The following is a 21353-nucleotide window of genomic DNA, read 5'->3' as shown; positions in this document are numbered from 1 at the left end:
TGACGAACTAATGGACATGATCTTTGACCAACACAGTGAAATCAAACTCTTTATTATGAAATATTTGCTCCCTCTTCATTTTTGCGAGAAGAGTGGATAAATGATGGATCATAAGTTAATTCTTCAAGCACGCATTTCCTCTGATTGCTTCTTCCAGATTTCACTTGGTTCCAGTTCAACAAGGTAAGGAAAAAATCTTCAAGAGGAGTGGCGTTTCACTTTTATTAGACCTCCACATGCCAACAAAGCAGCTGCCAAACCATTTGGTGTTAGTCATGTTCTGAAGGCAGCTGACACTTGCGAGTGCTAGGAGTCCCGCATTTGTTACTGAGCAATACGACAAATTTATCTGGCAAATGGCACGATCGTGCAGAGTTAGACCACATTCTTGATGGCGATACGCACGGGTCAAGAAATACATCTCTTAAATGCCTGGTGAAGATTTTGAGAAAAGCGTGCAAGACCAAACATTGCAGCATCATTCACATAATAGCATTTCTTGATGTCAAGCTTTATGAGTGTAGGGCAACCCATAGCAATAGCTGCAATACTTGCAGAGGAGACTCGAGGGGAACCTCTAATTTCCAGAGGCATTTATCAAAAGATGTATGTGATATAATGTATTTATCAAAAGATGTATTATCGTTTTGTATATACCAAAAGATGTAGATAAGTGATGTGTAATATTCAATATAATCCTCTCGTCAATTTCCTCTATTCAGTAGTCAAGTTCCCAGGCATCCGAATCACTTTTTGAATAACTTTGATTTTAAAAAAAATAACTTCGATCATTTGTCTACCTCCCTCCTTCATAACATGCGAGTGCAGATTCAATTCTGTGGAGAAATCTTCTCTCTTGTAAAACCCTAGTTTAGTGACCTCAAGTATTTTTCAAGCGGCATCAAGCATTTCGGTGCCAAAAACCATGACCGTTCGCGAGACGCCAGTGAAGGGTTCTAGGGTTTACGTCAATCATCTCGTCTTATAATAGCCCAAAAAAGTCGATCGGGTGTATAATCCTCTACACATCAATTAGCTGTAAAGGTATCATTTTACAAACTCTGTGATTTTGAGAAGCTCAACTAGTATGATTAAAATGTTTTAATTTTTATAAAGTGTAGGGTTCAGTTGACGTTGGACATAAACTGCATTGGAACCGTGTCCTAGGTCACTTTAAAAGTTTTTTTCAACCATCTACGAAGAAAGGAACGCATCAAGGGTCTGTTATTTTACATGACCAACACATAGCGTTGATCAAACAGTCACCCTTTAGTATTTTTTTGGACATAGAAGATATGCAGTATATCCATGGGATTTTGGCCAATATATTTCAAAATTGGGATTCAAGTAATCAAACCTTTAGATTTTCAGGTACAATATATAATTTCGTATTTTAATCACAAAGTAGTTGTATGGTAAAATTAAATCTTTGGATAAAGGTGGACCTGATACGATATCACATCAGGCCCATCGTGGGCCTGATACGATGCCATATCAGGCCCAACGTGGGCCTGATACGATGCCATATCAGGCCCAACGTGGGCCTGATACGATACAATAGTAGGCCTAACATGTGCTTCATATGGCATCGTATCAGACCCACGTTGGGCCTGATACTTTTGTATTTGTTGGTAGAAATTTAATAATCATTTAACTTGGTCAGGTGTTCCGGTTGACTTCACAAGAAGAGACGTTTCATTACTGCTTGGTATTACAGACCGAGGAGCTTCAATTTCGATGAATTCAACTAAAGCATCCGATGACCTCTTTCTAACATACTTCTCAAACCAAAAAAAAACTATTAGATCAAGAATTGAGGAGTTGCTTAAATTTTATGATAATCGTGTTGAAGGAGAAGATGATGTTTTATTATTTTGCAAATTCTATATTTTGTATATATTTGTTTGTGTCTTATTTTCTTCCAGTACATATAAGGTCCCTTTATGTCTTATAGATATAGTAGATAATTTTGAGAATCTTACTAGATTCAACTGGGTTGAAGCCATCCATGAATTTATGGCTCCACAATTACCTAAGATTGGAGACATATTTTCATCAACTGGGGTAAAACAATCTAACACCAACCTCCCTTACCTAAAAGGATTTCCTGGTCTTTTGGCAGTAAGTTTATAATTTATGTGAAATTTATTAATATTTTGCGGACATTTATAAATAACTAACCCTTGTGATGGTGAATCAGGCATGATTTTTGGAGCATGTTCTAATCCAAAAATCATACAAAATAAAAGGAGCAAGAATAAATTAGTGGAGAAATATTCCTTCACATATTAGTAAGGTGAGGAAATTGTTTGATCAAAAATTTTGAATACTTTGACTATAGTTTGGTTAAAAATTCTTGTTTTAACATGTGTTTTAATATTGTTACAGGTTTTGATTGACCTAATCCTTACCTAATATGAAAATTCATTGGTTGAAAACTTTGTTGGCTTTGATGACAGTCTACATGCAATGGAGACGTCACAAATTGAAGTCACTGAAGGAGGAAGTAAAATTAATGAGTGTTGTAATTGCATTATTCAAGCAAACAAAATTAAAGAGCTAACAATGGAGAACATGCAATTGAATGAGAGGGTGAAAACATTACTTAAAATAGTTGAAAATAAAGGCATGGAATTTCAATATAGCGAGCTTATAGACGATCCTCAATTTGAACCTGTAGGTGTTACAAAAAAAAGTAGGAGAGGACGTGACAGAAGTCGCTATGATACAGGGATACTCCAATTGATAGTCCATTGTGACTCAAAATTTTACCTAAGAGGCGGCGTAGAAATATACATATAAGTGAGTCTGCGGAAAAAGTTCCAAGTCCAGGAGATGGGAAAAAAATTGTAAAAGAACCTGATGTTGTGGGGAAGGGGAAAGGAAAATTTGATGTGGATGAAATGGAAGAAGAAAGAGATATTGTACAATTGATGGAAGACAAATCTGATGAAGAGGCAGAGAAGGATGCAGATATGTTTGGCAAATATGACAAAATGAGGAAACAAGCTATTGTTGTAACACGATATCTACAAATTTCATTGTAATTTGTTAGATTTAATTGATTATCTAAATGTCTTTTATGTTTATGCGCATAGTATGTGAAGAAGCAGTTTAAGACTTCCAAGAAAAAAAACAAGACAAAGAGGTGGCGTACTTATTAAAAGCGTTGGAGAAACTAAAGTATGTGAAATACATAGTTGACCAGTCAAGACAATTATATGCTTGCTTCTCTAATTACATAGTTGATATATGGTTCTCAAAATTAAATTTGTAAAAATAATCATTGATTTGTTTACTTTATAGGTTTACAAATGATTTAGTTTGGGAGGAACCACCCTTTTGTTTAGATGTGTATTCTCTGTTATCTGGTGTGAATGGAGAGATGTTGACAAGAGAGAACGTAATCGACATGTATTGTAAAATTCTATTTAAGGGGCATTCTCGTCTAGAAGGACATACAACAAGTCTATATATTGTTCAACATTATTCGCAGTAAGAAATTTATTTGAGAATAGTAAAAATTAGAATTCATTTTATTATTCACAGTAAGGACTTTATATCGTCTAGCTTTCTTCCTCCTTGATTTTATTTCTTTGGTAGCATGAGGTGTCAACACAACATACCATTTCAACACTTCCTCCCTAGGGTTAAAGAACCATTGAGTAACCTTTCTTCTGGTATTATCAATTAATCTGTTTATGGGGAGTTCACACGTCTCCTTGAACAAAGCATTTAAACTCTCTACACAATTGGTTGTTAGCATTGTGTACCTTTTGCCACTAAAGTGTGCATTAGCCCATCTTTTAGGGTCAATGTTCTGAAGCTGAGAAGACGAACCTGCCGGTGTGACGTGTCTGGAAGGTTGACCGCATCCCCATGACCCGGCTGAAGAGCTGTCTCCCGTGTTGACCGAGTCTTCAGAAATCCTCCGGTCAACCGCACCTGCAGCCAGCGACCAGGTTGCTCCGGTCTCTGGTACCTCGATGCTCGAGGTGAATTCCACGAATATATAAGCAGCTGAATACTAATAACAGAATAGTGAAATAAATGCAGGAAAAGCATAGTAACGTACCCTGGCCCCGGGGGGCGCCCTCGGATGGATCGGTGAGCCGGTCGTGGTGCTGATCGAGTCATCGTATGGTGACATAGGATCTAATGCAGCAAGGGTCCCAAGAGACGGCTCGTAGGCCGGATATGATAGCGGCTCGTAGGCCGGCACACGGCCCGCAGGCCGGATAATACAAATGACTCGCAAGCATAATAATGGTGCTAAGAATGAAACACAACGGCACGATGGCCGAATCCACATCGGCTCACAAGCCGAACATAATCTTGGCGCGAAGGCCGGAATATATAAACCTGAGCCCGTCAGATGACGGCTGCTCGGATGGTGATGACGGCTGCCCGGAGGTGTCGGTGGCTGCGGCAGTGGCTACCGGAGGTGACGGTGCTGGACGCCGGAGGCGCCGGCCGCCGGAGGTGCTGTCCGTCGGAGGCGCTGTGGCGCTGCTGGAAGAAACAGTACCTGCTGCCGGAGACGCCGCCGGAAGAGGAGGTGGCGCTGGACAGCGGGAGAGGCTGCGGTGGTCGCTACACACGACGGTGGTGGCTGCCGGACTCGGCGGCTGGACGCTGTGGCTATGAGTGGCGTTGCGAGGAGGTGGAGCAGCGGAAATGTTGCTGCCAGCAGCAAAGTAGGCTGCGTCCGGAGCCCCTCGCCGGCAGTAGTGGCGCCGACACCTGTAATACCTCGGCGGAGGAAGGGATGAAGGCTAGGAGTGGCGACACCCGTGATGTGGGCGGTGGCAGGGAAAGGCCGCATGTGGGGAGCTCCGATTGGTGGCAACAGCGGCGGCGGCATCCGGAAGGAAATGATAGCGGCGGCGCGGTGCCTACGTCGCGAGGAGGAGGAGAGGAAGCTAAGCGGCGGCGGCCTGCGATGGCCCCGGCTGATACGGTTAGTGATGGAGGGGCCCAAGAGGAAAGGATTAGAAAAGTCCAGGCTATGTGGCGGTCAAAAGTTACGAGGAGGTGGCGGTCAATAGTCATGGCGACTTGGCGTTAAAAAAGGGCAGGCTGACAGGGCAGTCAGGGCTCAACAAAGTGCAAGACGCAAGTCGAGGTCGGCAGAGCTGAGCAGAGGCCAAGAACTGGAGGTACAGGCCAACGAGTCAGAATCGGCAGAGCTGAGCGGAGTCAGCCCGAGCTACAGATCTGCGGTGGAGGGCTAGGAAGTACAAAGTGCAGGACGCAAGTTGAGGGCGACAGAGCTAAGCAGAGGCCAAGAACTGGAAGTATAAGCCAACGGGCCGGGAGCGGCAGAGCTGATCAGAAGCAGCCCGAGCTACAGACCTGCGGTGGAGGGCCAGAAAGTACAAAGCGCAGGATGCAGGGTGAAGATCAGCATAGCTAGGTCTAGACAGTTAGGGCTGCAGGTTTGCGAGTTGGAGGCCTGGAAGTGCGAACCACTGGTGCAGGCTGGTGCGCAGACACAATGAATCGGAGGAGCTAAGTGATAAGGAAGCGGAGAATCCCAACGGCCCGTCAGTGGTAATCATTACATACTAACAATGCGAGTGAAGGCGAAGGTTCCTGAAACGAAAAGATGCCCTCATAGCCAGTAGTAGCCTGCCAACTGTCCCTCATTACAGGACAAAACCCAAGTGCGAAGGCGGAGGTTCCTAACAGAAAGATGCTCTCACAAACAAATAGCAACGCGACAGGTGTCCTAGGCTAGCAAACAAAGCCGGGCGTCTAACGTTTTCTGACAGGAGGGCAGGTTCTGGCAGGAGGACGCATAAAAGGGAGAAATCCCTCGTATGCAGGTAGGCGCACACATTCCCTCGTCACTTTTTTCCACAACTGTTTTCCTTTTCTTCTTCTGTCTGTTTTTTTCTGGGGAAAAAGGACCTGACTTGAGCGTCGGAGGGCCTGATCCGGGGACTTTTTCCCTGGGTTTTGGTCTCTAACGTGAGAGGGGGGATGGTCTGAGTGTGCGCAGGGTCCTGCAGCCGCAGCAGCCACCAGTGGGGAGCCTGCACCGCCGGCGACTTTCCGTCAACGCCCAATCCACCGCGGCCGGCCTTCGTCCGACTCAGCCTCCGGACGGGATCAAATTTGGCGCCGTCTGTGGGAACACAAGAACCTGTTCCGGAGCGTGAAGATGGAGGACTCCGGTCGAAGCTCTAGCCGGAGGATCAACGTGACTATGACTGCGGGGGAATACGAGCTTTTCAAGGAGGTTAGGAAGCAAGCCGCCTCCGAAAGACAAGGCACAGTTTCACGACCCCGCCTAGCCCCTGAAGCGTCCAAGGAACTAGCTCCCGCTTCCGACAGGAGCTCAAAGAGGAAGCAGCCGGAAGAACTTCCGCGTGCTTCATTCCGAGAGCCCCGCCGCGATTATCATCGGGCAGGACCTCGCGGGCGTAGTCCAAAGAAGGAGGAGCCGCCAGCCTCAGTTGCGGAAAGCTCTCTGCACCCGCCTCGAGATTCAGGAAAGGGGAAGGCCGTGATCCTGGCTGAAGAGCTGCCCGAAGATCCTGACGATAAGGTACCTTTCTCTGCCCATATCTTGAAAGAAAGCCTGCCGCGAGGTTACCGAGCCCCGAACATTGGAGAATATGATGGGAGCAAGGACCCAGAAGAGCACTTGAGAAAATTCAAGAACGCGGCTATATTGTATCAATATAGCGATGCCGTCAAATGCCGAGTCTTCCTGCACACTCTGTCTAGATCGGCGCAAAAGTGGTTCGATGGATTGCCCCCAGAATCCATCAGCCGCTTCAGGGATTTCAAAACGGCCTTCCTGCGCCGTTTCGCCAGTAGTCGTAAGTACCAGAAAACCGACCACTGTCTTTTTGCTCTCAAGCAGGAGTCAACAGAGCCCCTGCGAAGCTACATTAATCGATTCAGTCAAGTGGCCAACGACGTCCCTTCTGCCACTTCTGAAATACTGATGAGCGCCTTCTCCCACGGATTGCGGGAAGGGGAATTCTTCAGGGATCTCATCAAAAACCCCGCCCAGAGTTTTGATGATATGGTAGAGAAAGCTTCGTGCTACATCAAAGTGGAAGAAACGCAGGCCGCCAGGCGGAAAGCCGAGAAGACGGTGGCACCAGGCAACCGACCTGAAAGGAGAGCACCACAGCCAGCCCCGCCCTTCCAGCGCATTCAACCCAGGCCTGCCCCCCAGCCCGTTCAGGGAGCCAGGCCAGCTCCGCGAGTCGCCGCTATACAAGTGCCCAGGCCTGGACCAAGGGGAACACCATATTGCACATATCATCGGTCCAGGACGCACGATCTCAGCAACTGCTTCCAATTCGCCCGGGATTCCAGACGAGCTGCGGAGCAAGGCTTGCCTCCCCCGGCGCTGGCGCCTCAAATACAGAGAATGGAGGAAGAACGGGCTGCAGCTGGACGTGCTCGGCAGGCCCAGCCCGACCTAGCCGGCCCATCTAGCCAAGCTGGCCCCGGCGAAGATCGAAGAGAAGCCGGAGAATTGGATAACCGGGGCAACGTGGCTGTGCGAGAGATCGGTATGATCTCAGGAGGGCCCACTGACGGGGACTCAGGCCGGGCTCGTAAAGCGCACAGCCGGCGACTATATGTGGGGGGCCGTAGGATGCAGCTACGAGCAGGCATCTGGTCCTGTCCTCAGCTTCGGGCCCCAAGACTTGGAGGGTTTAGAGCTGCCCCACGATGACGCCCTCATAATCAGGGCCGTTATTGCTAATAGCCGAGTGGCTCGGGTCTTTGTGGATACCGGGAGCTCGGTCAATATTTTATTCAGGGTCGCGTTTGAGGAGATGCAGATTGACGCCGCTGAGCTCCAGCCTGTAACCACTTCCTTGTACGGATTCACAGGTAATGAAGTCAAACCCATGGGGCAGATCAAGCTGGCCATTTCCATGGGCACTGAGCCATTGGTGCGCACGCGGAGGAGCACTTTCATTGTGGTGGATTCATCTTCCTCCTACAACGTCATCTTGGGAAGGCTAGCCCTGCATGAGTTCCGGGCTGCCGTTTCCACCTTTCACCAGAAGATCAAGTTCCCGGTCGGCGAGCAGGTCGGGGAGGTCAAAGGGGAGCAGAAAGTATCTCGTAGCTGCTACATAGACATGGTCCGAGTAGAGGCGCGCAAAAATCGGAGGACGCAAGACGGGGAAGTACACGCTATCCAAGAGGAACCGCTACATATTACTGAAGAACCGATCTCTTGGGAGGAGGTCCAGCTACACCCCGACAGATCAGAGAGCATCACTCGCATCGCCATTGACTTACCTCCGGAGCTTAAAGCAGAGCTGATACAGTGCCTGAGCCGCAATCGAGACGTCTTTGCTTGGTCGCCAGAGGAGTTGCCCGGGGTCAGACCAGAAGTAGCCGAGCACAAATTGCATATTATACCCGACGTTAAGCGGTCAAGAAGAGAAACTTCCTGCGAAGCGAATAAAATTATCCGAGTGAGTAGAACGACTCTGAAGGACACGTCAGGAGGTGCAATTCCGTCTTGGCTCTCTAACGTCGTGTTGGTAAAGAAGCCAAACAACAAGTGGAGGTGTGCATAGACTTTCGCGACCTCAACAAAGCCACTCCCAAAGATTGTTATCCTCTCTGTCAGGTGGTGGACTCCACGGCTGGATGTGAAAGGATATGCATGATGGACGCTTATCAAGGATATCATCAAATACCCTTAGCTCGGGAAGACCGGAGAAGGTCAGTTTCTGACGGTACTTTCTGCTATACCGTCATGCCATTCGGACTCAGGAACGCTACCTACCCAAGGATGATGGACAAAGTCTTTCGGGCTTAGATCGGGCGGAACGTGAGGTTTATGTTGATGACATCCTGATCAAGTCCCCCGCATCCATCGATAAAGATGTAGAAGAAACCTGCGGGACTTTGAGGCAATATGGGGTGAACCTTGAAATGTCCATTCGGGGCCAAAGGAGGGAAGTTTGGGCCATCGGTGGACCGAACGAGGATGAGGCCAACCACGAGAAGGTGCAAGTGCTTGAACATCTGAGTCCTCGAGAATCGAAGGAGGCAGGTCGGCGGGATATGACCACTGTCCCGATTTATCTCCAGATCCGCAGATAGAGCGGCGCCCTTCTTCAAAGTGCTCAGAAAAGCGGCCAAGTTTCAGTGGACGGAAGAATGCACACAGACCTTTGAAGAGCTGAAGCAGTACCTGGAGTCTTTGCCATCACTGTTCAAGCCTGTTGCGGGAGAGCCCCTTTGGGTCTATTTGTCAGCCACCCCTGAGGCCGTGGGGGCCGTGCTAGTTAAGGAGCAGGATAATGTACAACGACCGGTGTATTTTTTCAGTCATTTATTGAAGGGGGCCGAGTCTTGGTATACGGCCCTGGAAAAGTTGGTCTATGGATTTTTTCTCATGGCTCGGTGTCTCCGACCGTATTTCTTAGCGCACCCCATTACAGTCTTGACGAACAGTACAATGGGCCGAGCTCTCACCAAGGTAGAAGTGGCGGGTCGGCTTATCAAGTGGGCAACTGAGCTAGGGGAGTATGACATACAATATCAGCCTCGGACCGCAATCAAGGCACAGGCTCTGGCAGATTTCCTGACAGAAGTATACCCAGTGGACTCAGAAGAGGTCTGGAAAATCTACGTGGACGGGTCGGCTACCCATCGGGGGAGTGGCGTAGGGGCACTGCTCATATCCCCACAGGGAGATATCATGCAGTTGGTCGTACGGTTAAATTTCAGAGCCACCAACAATGAGGCAGAATATGAAGCTCTACTAACAGGCCTGCAAGCAGCTTGGCATGTGGGGGCAAGCCGAGTCATCATATATTCCGATTCCCAACTGGTAACGCAGCAGACAACCGGGCAATTTGGGGTGAATAGCGAGAGGATGCAAGTTTATAAGGAGGCTTATGAAAAGATGAAGGGAGAATTCAAGGAGGTCACAGTCACGAAGATTCCTAGAGCTGAAAACGAAAGAGCGGATGAGTTGGCTAAAATGGCTAGTTCCCTGAGTACATGGACGCTCGACCGATCTATAGCGCAGACCTTCCTGGTAGCCCAGATAGATTTACAGAATAACGCGGGAGAAGTAATTGATTGGAGAGCGCCCATAATGAGCTTTCTTCAGCAAGGAGCCATACCCACCAGCCCTGAGGAAGCGCGTATGATCAGGAGACAAGCCCACTCTTATGCAATGATTGGGGATCAGATGTACAAAAAGTCTTTCTCCAGACCTCTACTCAAGTGCCTGAATATGGAGGAAGCGGACCAGGCCTTGCGAGAGATACATTCGGGGTGCTGTGGTAATCACGCTGGGGGAAGAACGCTGGCTCGGAAGGTATTGCTGGCTGGTTATTTCTGGCCTACCTTGCAGAAGGACGCACAGAGGTTGGTGAATACTTGTCTTTCATGCCAGAAGTACCAGAGCCTGACGCACAGGCCTACAGAGCTGCTGAGAACTTCTACAGTATCCTGCCCTTTCGACCAATGGGGCATGGATATCGTGGGGCCTTTCCCGATGGCTACCGGGCAGAGGCGCTTCTTGTTGGTAGCAGTAGACTACTTCTCTAAGTGGGTAGAAGCTGAAGCTTAATCACTGAAGATGCGGTGATCCAGTTCCTATGGAAAAATATCTTTTGCAGATTTGGCTTACCCCATAAGTTAGTGTCGGATAATGGCCGACAATTTCAGGGACACAGGATACAGAATTGGTGCAAGGGGTTCGGCATAACTCAGGCCTTCACCTCAGTGGCTCATCCTCAAAGTAATGGTCAGACCGAGGTGGTCAATCGGGAGATAGTACGTGGGCTTAAAGTCAAGCTGGATCACATGGGAGGCAGCTGGGTAGATGAGCTCCCGGGCATTTTGTGGGCCTACCGTACGACGCCCCGAGAGAGCACAGGTCTGACACCATTCCATCTGGTCTACGGTAATGAAGCGGTGGTTCCTCTGGAAGTCGGGATACCGTCTGTGAGAAGGATGATGTACGACGAAGAGAACACCGAGCGACGGCTGGCTGAACTGGATTTCATCAGCGAAATTCGTGAGCAAACAGCTGCCAGGTTGGAAGCCTACAGACAGAGGATGAGACAGAATTATAATAGGAAGGTGATCCCCCGGTTCTTCGGAGAAGGTGATTTGGTCTGGAAGCAGATAAAGCCCTTAGGGGAAGTGACGAAGTTGGCTCCTCAATGGGATGGACCGTACAAGGTTATCAAGAGATTGGCATCAGGAGCCTATTATTTACAAGACGCTCAAGGAAGGAAGTTGGATCGACCTTGGAGTGCTAATTATCTGCGGCCCTATCGAGTTTGAAGGGGCGGGCTTTATGGACGTAGGCTGGATCAAAGAGGGGCGTAGAAGCAGTAAGATATGCAAGTGAAAACTCGAAAAGATATATGTACATGTAACGATTTCCCAGTTTAAGTGGCTAGTACAGATCATTTGAAAGGAGCAAAAACCTCATCCGGAAGGCCTTGAATGATTAGGTTGTGATTCAAGAAATCTGCCGCGGGGATGGAGCTCAAGAAGCCCTGCGCGTTCAGTTGCCTGATAACTCCCGCCGCCGTGTATGGCACGGTCAGGGCAAAGCGTGCCCCAGCCTGGGATAGAAATTCAGAAGAAGTCAGATACGACATTCGACTTCGCAGGCAACGAGCTTCTTCTCCCTCTTGATAGGCTGACAAGGCGGCAGACACTCCCGCCAGAGTCGCCCGAGACTGGGACAGTTCCTCCCTTAGGACCTGCAGCTCTGCTTCCTGGGCTGCCAACGTAACCGCCTGAGCCTCCAGCTTATTGTCCTTCTCCCGGAGCAGGGTATCTCTGGACTGAATCTCCCCAACCTGGTGGGCAAGCTGTTGCTGATGTCCCGCCTCTTGTGCAGTTCTTTCTTCACACACAGCTCGGAGCTCATCTCTGACCTGCGTCAGAGACCTTTTTTGCCGCTCAGTCTGGCTGGTTAGAGCTCGAATCTCAGCTCGCAAGGCGTGGCTGGCTTGATCAGGATCATTCAGTTGTAGCTCTAGTTCAGAGACTTTGTCCCGGAGGTCTTTGCTTTCATGATGGAGGGTGTGGAAGGATTGGTTCAACACCAGGGACTCTGCATGAGTCTGGACCACGAATAACAACCCTCAGTTAAAACAAGCTCGCATTCAGGAAAAGGAACAAGGTACTTACTTTAGCCCAAGACTTCGAGAACCTATCCATTTGAGCTAAGGACGACAAGCTACCCATTTGATTCATGCTCTCTCCCCACAAGCTGCCAAGGCAGCCTTTCATCGCCAAGACGCTAGTAGAGACATCATGTCGTCGAGCCTGAGCTGCTTCAGAGGGGATAGTGGTCCTATAACAATGACGGGCAGGTTGAGAAGGGCCTGCGTCCGAGCCGGGAGGAGCAGGAGGCGGCTCGGGAGTGGGTTCGTTTGGTGCCATGCCACGTTGCTGACCGGGGCTGTCATCCTCCTGCGGAAGCGGGGCAGAACGAAATGCAGAGGGTCTTCCCCTGTAAGGGTTGGGGGAGGCTGCCGTGGAAATAACACAACAATAACAAGAGGAAAAGATATTATAACCAGCCAGGATGATGGTAGGGGACACTGCAGTGATAAGGGAACAGCATCGAGTCCGCAAAAGGTCAGACCTGGTCTTCGGCGCCGTCTTTGAAGTTGGGGCTGACCATCAGAGCCAGAGTCGTCAGAACGCGGTAAGCCCTGAGAGGGGGCCATGGCATTGCCACCCGCATGACGAAGAGCTGCGCGACCCCGTCGAGAGGCCCGGGGGGCTCCTCGGAAGACCCGCCTAGCTTGGTGGCTAGCCTGAGCGTGACCCGGATTCCCACTCAGGGCGACCTGTGGAGGAGGAGCTTCGTGCGCAGTGGGGGCGGAAACGGGTTGGACTGCTACTCCAGGCGAAATGGGGCCAGGATAAGGGCGTAGCCTCCTCTCCAAGATTACTCGGCCACGCCGCATTATCTCCAGATCGTCTAGGGGCAGGGGCAGAACCTCGGAGGCACGATACAGGGCCTCCGCTGTAGGCGTCGACACGGAAGGTTATCTTTGCAGATAAAACAAGCGTAAACAGGAGAGAAGAGCCAAGCGCGGATTTACCCAATGAGCGCGGCGCCCCAGAGAAGGAGGGATTCAGACGGAAAAAAGAAAGCATGTCTTCAGATAACAGTCTCGTCAGATCCAGGCGCCAAAGCTCCATTCTTGTCGCCGCTGCAGCATAGGAGAGGTCCATATGATATTCTTCCAACGCCGGGGGCGGAGGAAGTTCGGGTCGCCAACACATAGGCCAGCCTGTCTCTTCAGGAAACCGGAGAAAGAAGAATTTTTTCCTCCAGTTGGCGTGAGGAGGAGGAAGACGGGAGAAAAAGGCAGTTTGACTGCGAGCTTGAAATTCAAAAAGGCCATCGGCACGCCGAGCGAGGGCAAAGAAGCAATGAAAGAGGGGAGCAGACCAGGAAACTTCGCAAACCTCACAGAGTATCACGAAGCCGCATAAAATCTATATGGAGTCGGGAGTTACCTGACCTAAGGGGATGTTGAAGTAGCGGCACACTCCAGATAGGAAAGGATGTGCAGGTAGACGAAGGCCAGAGACAAATTGCTCAGTGAAGAAAGTACACGAGCCAGACGGGGGATCAAAGTAAAGGTTTGCGACAGTGGGGATGATAGGGCGGAAGCTTGCCGGGATTTCATAAGTGTACCGTAGGTCATCCCAATCTAACTCGGTGAAGTTTGAAACGCCTGGGAAATGTTCCGCCAACAGAGAGGCCCAGGAAGGAGAGGCCATGGAGGAAGATAACACCTTAGAGGGTGGAGAGGACAATCGCCAAGGAACGCCGAAGGAGAATGGACGGATTACAGCAAGGTCTCGGAGGAAATTAGTCGGTGGCGGCGACGTTTGAGTGCTCTACTGCGAGGGTGAAAGAAAGAGTCAGACGATACTTATAGGTATGGTGGGTGCAGGACATTTTCGTAAGTCAGCAACAGACGGTAGATACAGGGTTGAAGCAGACGAGGAATGCTCTGTGATGAGCTTCGAGAAGATAAACAAGGGGCATTAAGGGAACGACAAGGGCTCGATATACGAAGTGCCTCCCTAGGAAGTTGTTCCAAACGAGACAGAAGTGTACGGAGGGTTCACCAGAAGGCGGATAAGTCAGAACCAGCGAGCTGCACGGACACGCGAGGTAGCCTTTAGCCCTGGCCAGCTCAGTAGAAGGGCAGCGATGGGGGGAGAGGCTACGTAGCGAAGGAAAATAGACAAGGGAAAACTGATCGTCAGAGCTCGGCCGAAATCAACGAACGACTGGCCACAGAAAACAAGCTACGAGCACGCGAAGGGGACGCGTCACAGTTGTAAGATCACAGAGGAAAGCGGAGATAAACAGACCGAGGTCAGTACGATTACACAAATACCACCAAAGAAGAGCCGGTAGCCACGCGTCAAAAGGCAAGCGGCATAACATAGTTTTAGTTACACTATATTCGGAGAAGGAAGAGACGAGTTATCAGGAGCCAACCGAGGAGAAGCCGGGTCAGTTGGTTCAGCAGAAGGAAGGGCAAGGGCTTCAGAAGCTTCGAGGAGGGCGGCAGGAAGACCCTGGGGAGACACCCCTACGGGGGTTGGAGCGGCAGCAGGAGGAAGAACAGCCTGGAAGAAGAGCCCGTCATCCACCTCAAAGGAGGGGAAGGTGTCCTGCGGCAATTCCCGGGCCAGGCGAGCAGTATCCAAGAAAGTGGCGGGGGGCGCTGCGCGCAGATACCCTTGCTCGAAAGCTTGCCTCACCCCGCCAGCAGCCCCGTAACTCAGCAGCAGGACCATCCAACGCCCCAACTTCTGAAGGAAAAAGGAAGAACGCACATAGGCCAAGCGGTAGGCCTTCAGCCGCCCGAGCTCTCCCGCCAGGTACTCTGCCAGGGCGTCCTTGTCCTGGGTAGCCTCCGCGCGAGCTGCAGCCAGGTCACTCTGACCCTGAGACACTGCCTCCTGGGCCCGCAAAAGCTCCGCCTGCAAAGATTGAAGCTGGGCCTGGCAAGCTTCCCACTGAGCTCGCAGGGTGGTTTCCCGACCCACAGCAGCACTGGACACGGTTTATGTTGGTTGCTACTCGGAAAACCTATAGGTTCCACTGTACAAAAATTTTGTACAAAGGTCTGAACCTTTTCCTAGCTACCATGTGTTCTTTTAAATTAAATTTTGGATCGCCTGCGGAACTTAACACGTTTGATCCAAAACTTAATCTATTTGTTCTTTTAGGTTTTGACTTGGATCTCCTGCGGAACTTAACACGTTCGACCCAAGTCTCCTTAAGTTATTAATTCCATTAAATATTAATTTCCATAAAAGGTTCCCAGTACTGACGTGGCGAGGCACATGGCCTTCTTGGATATGGGAGCAACCACCACCGACTAGACAAAACCTTTAATAGAAAGCTAATATTTAATTTCCTAAAATAACTTTAGGTTAACCAAAGAGAGCAATCAAATCACAAGGAAAAGAAAGAAACAAAAGAACACAACTTCGAAAAAACATATTCGAAATTCTAGAACGTAAGCCTCTTGTATTTGGTATTATTTCCATAAATAACTAGCATGATGCGGAAATAGAAATTACTAGTTATACCTTGTAGAAAAACCTCTTGATCTTCTACCGTATTCCTCTTCTAACCTCGGACGTTGTGTGGGCAACGATCTACCAAGATGAGAAACCACCAACCACCTTCTTCTTCTCCAAGCAAGGTTCGCCACAAAGGAAGAACTTTACCAAAGAAGAAAATCAAAATACTAACCAAGCTCCAAGAGATGCTAGCTTTCTCTCCTTCTTCTTCTTCTTCTCCAAGTAGTATCCGGCCACCACAAGAGCTCCAAGGGGAGAGAGAGGTTCGGCCACCACAAGAGGAAGAGAGGGAGAGGATGATGGCCGGCCACACCAAGGAACAAAAGAGGGAGAGAAATAATAGAGGTTGTATCTCATGAAGGCACCCTCACCCCTTCTTTTATATTCCTTGGCCTAGGCAAATTAGGAAATTTAATTACAATAAAATTTCCTTAATTTCCTTGACATGATTTAATTGAGAAAAATAAAATAAAATTTCCCCAATTAAATTCTAATGGTCGGCCACATCATGAAATCAAATTAGACAAGTTTCAATCAACAATTAAAACTTCCTAATTTGTTTCCAGAAATTTTAACATTAAAATTTCTCTTAAAAATCTCTTCATGGTTAATAAAAGGAAATATCTATAATTTTAATTTTATTAACATGTGAATAATTTTAAAGAGAAAATAAAAATCTCTCCAATCTACAAATAAGGAAAGAGATCTAATCTCTTTCTTTAATCTTTGTAAATCTTTTACAAGAGAGATTTTTAATTTTAATTCTCTTTAAATTATATCTTCCACATAATAATAAAATCTAAAATTAAATTTCTTTTTATTTAATTATGGCCGGCCCTACTAGCTTGGGTTCAAGCTAGGGCCGCCACCTTAAGGCCGGCCCTAGCTTGGTTCCCAAGCTAGCTTGGCCGGCCCCTTTAGGTGGGTATAGAAGGTGGGTATATGTGGGTATAGTACTCTATAAATAAGAGGCTACGATAGGGACCGAGAGGAGGAATTGGTTTTGGTCTCCGATAAAATTAAGCATCCCATGTTCGCCCAGAACACACAACTTAATTTTATCAATGATAATTCATTCCACTAGAGAACTATCATTGAACTACCGCACCAATCCCAAATTACATTTTGGGCTCCTTCTTATTATGAGTGTGTTAGTCTCCTGCGTTTAAGATATCGAATGTCCACTAATTAAGTGAGTTACCGACAACTCATTTAATTAATATCTAAGTCCAAGAGTAGTACCACTCAACCTTATTATCATGTCGGACTAAGTCCACGCGCAGGGTTTAACATGACAATCTTTATGAGCTCCTCTTGAGGACATTATCAACCTAGTATCACTAGGACACGTTTCCTTCTATAATCAACAACACACACTATGAGTGATACCATTTCCCAATTTATCGGGTTTATTGATTCATCGAACTAAATCTCACCCATTGATAAATTAAAGAAATAAATATCAAACATATGTGCTTGTTATTATATTAGGATTAAGAGCACACACTTCCATAATAACTGAGGTCTTTGTTCCTTTATAAAGTCAGTATAAAAGGAACGACCTCAAATGGTCCTACTCAATACACTCTGAGTGTACTAGTGTAATTATATAGTCAAGATAAACTAATACCTAATTACACTACGACTTTCTAATGGTTTGTTCCTTTCCATTCTGGTCGTGGGCTACTGTTTATAATTTATAAGGTACTGATAACATCATCTTCTGTATGTGACACCACATACTATGTTATCTACAATATAAATTAAATGAACAACTACAAACAAATGTAGATAATTAGACCAAATGTGATTCTTTATATATAATGAATGTTTACAAAGCTTAGGCTTTCAGTATACACTCCAACAATCTCCCACTTATACTAATGACTAAGCTGCCATATCTTCTACCATACATCTGATTCCCATTCCCTCCACATGCCGATCGAAAGCTTTCTGGGAAGGGCCTTAGTGAAAGGATCGCCAGGTTTGATGCAATCTTGGCGATGACGACTTCTCCTCGCTTCACGATATCTCGTAGGTGGTACTTGCGCTTTATATGTTTACTCGCCTTATGAGCTCGTGGTTCCTTCGAGTTTCAATCAGCATCGCTATTATCACAATAAATTGTGATGATCTTGGGCAAACCAGAATCACATCTAAGTCCATTAGAAAGTTCCCGAGCCATACTGCTTCTTTAGCCTCGGAGGCTGCTACATACTCGACTTCCATGGTTGAGTCCGAAGCGTTTCTGCTAACACTCCTCCATGAAATGGCTCCACTTCCTAAAGTAAACACATAGCCCGATGTAGACTTCATATCCCTATCGATTGGAAATCAAGTGTAACCCAGGGAGCAAATCATCCGCTTGGTAAACTAGCATATAATCCCTAGTCCTTCTCGGTACTTTAATATATGCTTTACCAAAGTCCAATGTCCTTGATATCTGCTAATCATGCCCATGGCAAAGCAGATATCCGGTCTCGTACTAAGCATTGCATACATTAGGCTTCCTACGGTATAAGGAAAGAGCGCTTTCATGTCCTCTATCTCTTTTGATGTCTTTGGAGACATCTCTTTAGATAGAGCTACTCCATGTCTAAAAGGTAAGAAACCTTTCTTGGAGTCTTGCATGCTAAAACGAGCAAGGATTGTATCTATATATGAAGCTTGGGATAGACACAACATTCTTTTCTTGCGATCCTTATAACTTTGATCCCAAGAATGTGTGCACATTCTCCTAAGTCCTTCATATCAAATTGTTTGGACAACCATACCCTTACGTCGATAATACCTTGACATTGTTGCCAATTAACAAAATATCATCTACGTATAGTACAAGAAATACCACCACGTTTAGTTACACTTCTTATATACACAAGACTCATCCGGACTTTGAATAAATCCATATGATGGATTACTTCATTAAACCGGATGTTCCAAGACTGAAGCTTGCTTCATCCATAAATGGACCGATTGAGCTTGCATACTAGATGCTCTTTGCCTTTTCAATAAATCCTACGGTTGCTTCATATGGATGTTCTCTTCAAGACTTCCATTAAGGAAAGTCATCTTGACATCCATTTGCCAAATCTCATAATCCATATGAAAGAATGGATAAGAGTATCCGGATAGACTTAAGCATGGCTACCGGTGAAAAGGTTTCCTCATAATCGATTCCCTCTTTCGAGTGTACCCTTTCGCAACAAGCCTAGCTTTGAAGGTTTCTACCTTCCGTCATCCCTCTTTTCCTTTTGTAAATCCACTTGCATCCAACGGCTTTTACACCATCGGTGGTTCTACAAGCTCCGGACCTTATTAGAGTACATGGACTCTATTTCGAATTCATTGCCTTTTGCCAAGATGCGATCTATATCTTGGAGTGCTTCATTATATGATGGGATCGGGTTCATGTTTACCCGGATCAAGTCCAAGACTCTCCCAAAACATGAATCTTTCAGTTTGCATTACAACCCTACGACGAGGCACTGTCGTGGTTGTGTATCATGTGTGACACGTGTTGCGTCTCTTGTGGTACTTCATCTTGTCTTGTTGACTGAAGTAGACATGTCCTCTCTAAGTTCTTCTAAAACAACTTTACTCTGGGCTTGTGATCCATTATATAGTCTTCTTCTAAAAGCGGGCATTGGTGCTAACAATGACCTTGGTCTTTAGGACTATAAAATAAACCACCTTTCGTTCCTTTGGGATATCCTACAAACACGCGAACTTCATACGAGATTCTAACTTATCAAGATCTGGTTTCAGCACATGTGCTGGACTACCCCATATCCGAATGTGTCTTAGACCGGGTTTTCGCCCATTCCACAATTCTATGGGAGTAGAAGAAACTGATTTAGAAGGTACTAAGTTCAAAATATACACTGCTGTTTCCAGAGCATATCCCCAAAACGAATTTGGTAATTCTGAATAACTCATCATTGATCTAACCATCTCCATAAGAGTCCTATTCCTTCGTTCTGCTACACCATTCTGTTGGGGTGTTCCAGGTGCAGACAATTGGGATTGAATCCCGGCCTCTGATAAATAATTCCTAAACTCTCCTAAGAGGTATTCGCCACCACGATCTGACCGTAGTGTCTTGATACTTTTACCTAGTCGTTTCTCCACATCAGCCTTGTATTCTTTGAACTTATCAAAGCACTCGGACTTGCGGCGCATTAGGTAAATGTATCCATATCTTGAATAATCGTCTATGAAAGAGACAAAATATTCAAAACCTCCTCTTGCCTGGACAGACATAGGACCACACAAATCAGAGTGAACCAACTTGTTAATAAAATCTCTTCATGGTTAATCTCTTCATGGTTAATCGCTCAGAGTGAAATTTTAAAAAATAAAATTTCTCTTTAAAAATCTCTTCATGGTTAATAAAAGGAAATATCTATAATTTTAATTTTATTAACATGTGAATAATTTTAAAGAGAAAATAAAAATCTCTCCAATCTACAAATAAGGAAAGAGATCTAATCTCTTTCTTTAATCTTTTGTAAATCTTTTACAAGAGAGATTTTTTAATTTTAATTCTCTTTAAATTATATCTTCCACATAATAATAAAATCTAAAATTAAATTTCTTTTTTATTTAATTATGGCCGGCCCTACTAGCTTGGGTTCAAGCTAGGGCCGGCCACCTTAAACCCAAGCTTAGGCCGGCCCTAGCTTGGTTCCCAAGCTAGCTTGGCCGGCCCCCTTTAGGTGGGTATAGAAGGTGGGTATATGTGGGTATAGTACTCTATAAATAAGAGGCTACGATAGGGACCGAGAGGAGGAATTGGTTTTGGTCTCCCGATAAAATTAAGCATCCCATGTTCGCCCCGAACACACAACTTAATTTCATCAATAATAATTCATTCCACTAAAGAACTATTATTGAACTACCGCACCAATCCCAAATTACATTTTGGACTCCTTCTTATTATGAGCGTGTTAGTCTCCCTGTGTTTAAGATATCGAATGTCCACTAATTAAGTGAGTTACTGACAACTCATTTAATTAATATCTAAGTCCAAGAGTAGTACCACTCAACCTTATTATCATGTCGGACTAAGTCCACCTGCAGGGTTTAACATGACAATCCTTATGAGCTCCTCTTGAGGACATTATCAACCTAGTATCTCTAGGACACAGTTTCCTTCTATAATCAACAACACACACTATAAGTGATACCATTTCCCAACTTATCGGGTTTATTGATTTATCGAACTAAATCTCACCCATTGATAAATTAAAGAAATAAATATCAAATATATGTGCTTGTTATTATATTAGGATTAAGAGCACACACTTCCATAATAACTGAGGTCTTTATTCTTTTATAAAGTCAGTATAAAAGGAACGACCTCAAATGGTCCTACTCAATACACTCTAAGTGTACTAGTGTAATCATATAGTTAAGATAAACTAATACCTAATTACACTACGACCTTCCAATGGTTTGTTCCTTTCCATCTTGGTCATGAGCTACTGCTTATAATTTATAAGGAACCGATAACATGATCTTCTGTATGTGATACCACACACCATGTTATCTACAATATAAATTAATTGAGCAACTACATTTATCATAAATGTAGACATTTGACCAATGCGATTCTTATTTCTAGATTAATGTTTATACCAAAAGCTAGGCTTTTAGTATACACTCTAACAGAGGGGGCAGCCGGCACGTTCGCCGGGTCAGTCGCCGAAGGAAGCCTCCAGAGGGCTCTGAAGGCCCAGTCCGGG

Source organism: Zingiber officinale, chromosome 4B, assembly GCF_018446385.1.
Source record: "Zingiber officinale cultivar Zhangliang chromosome 4B, Zo_v1.1, whole genome shotgun sequence".
Lineage (NCBI taxonomy): Eukaryota > Viridiplantae > Streptophyta > Magnoliopsida > Zingiberales > Zingiberaceae > Zingiber > Zingiber officinale.
Note: the sequence above shows the minus strand (reverse complement) of the source record.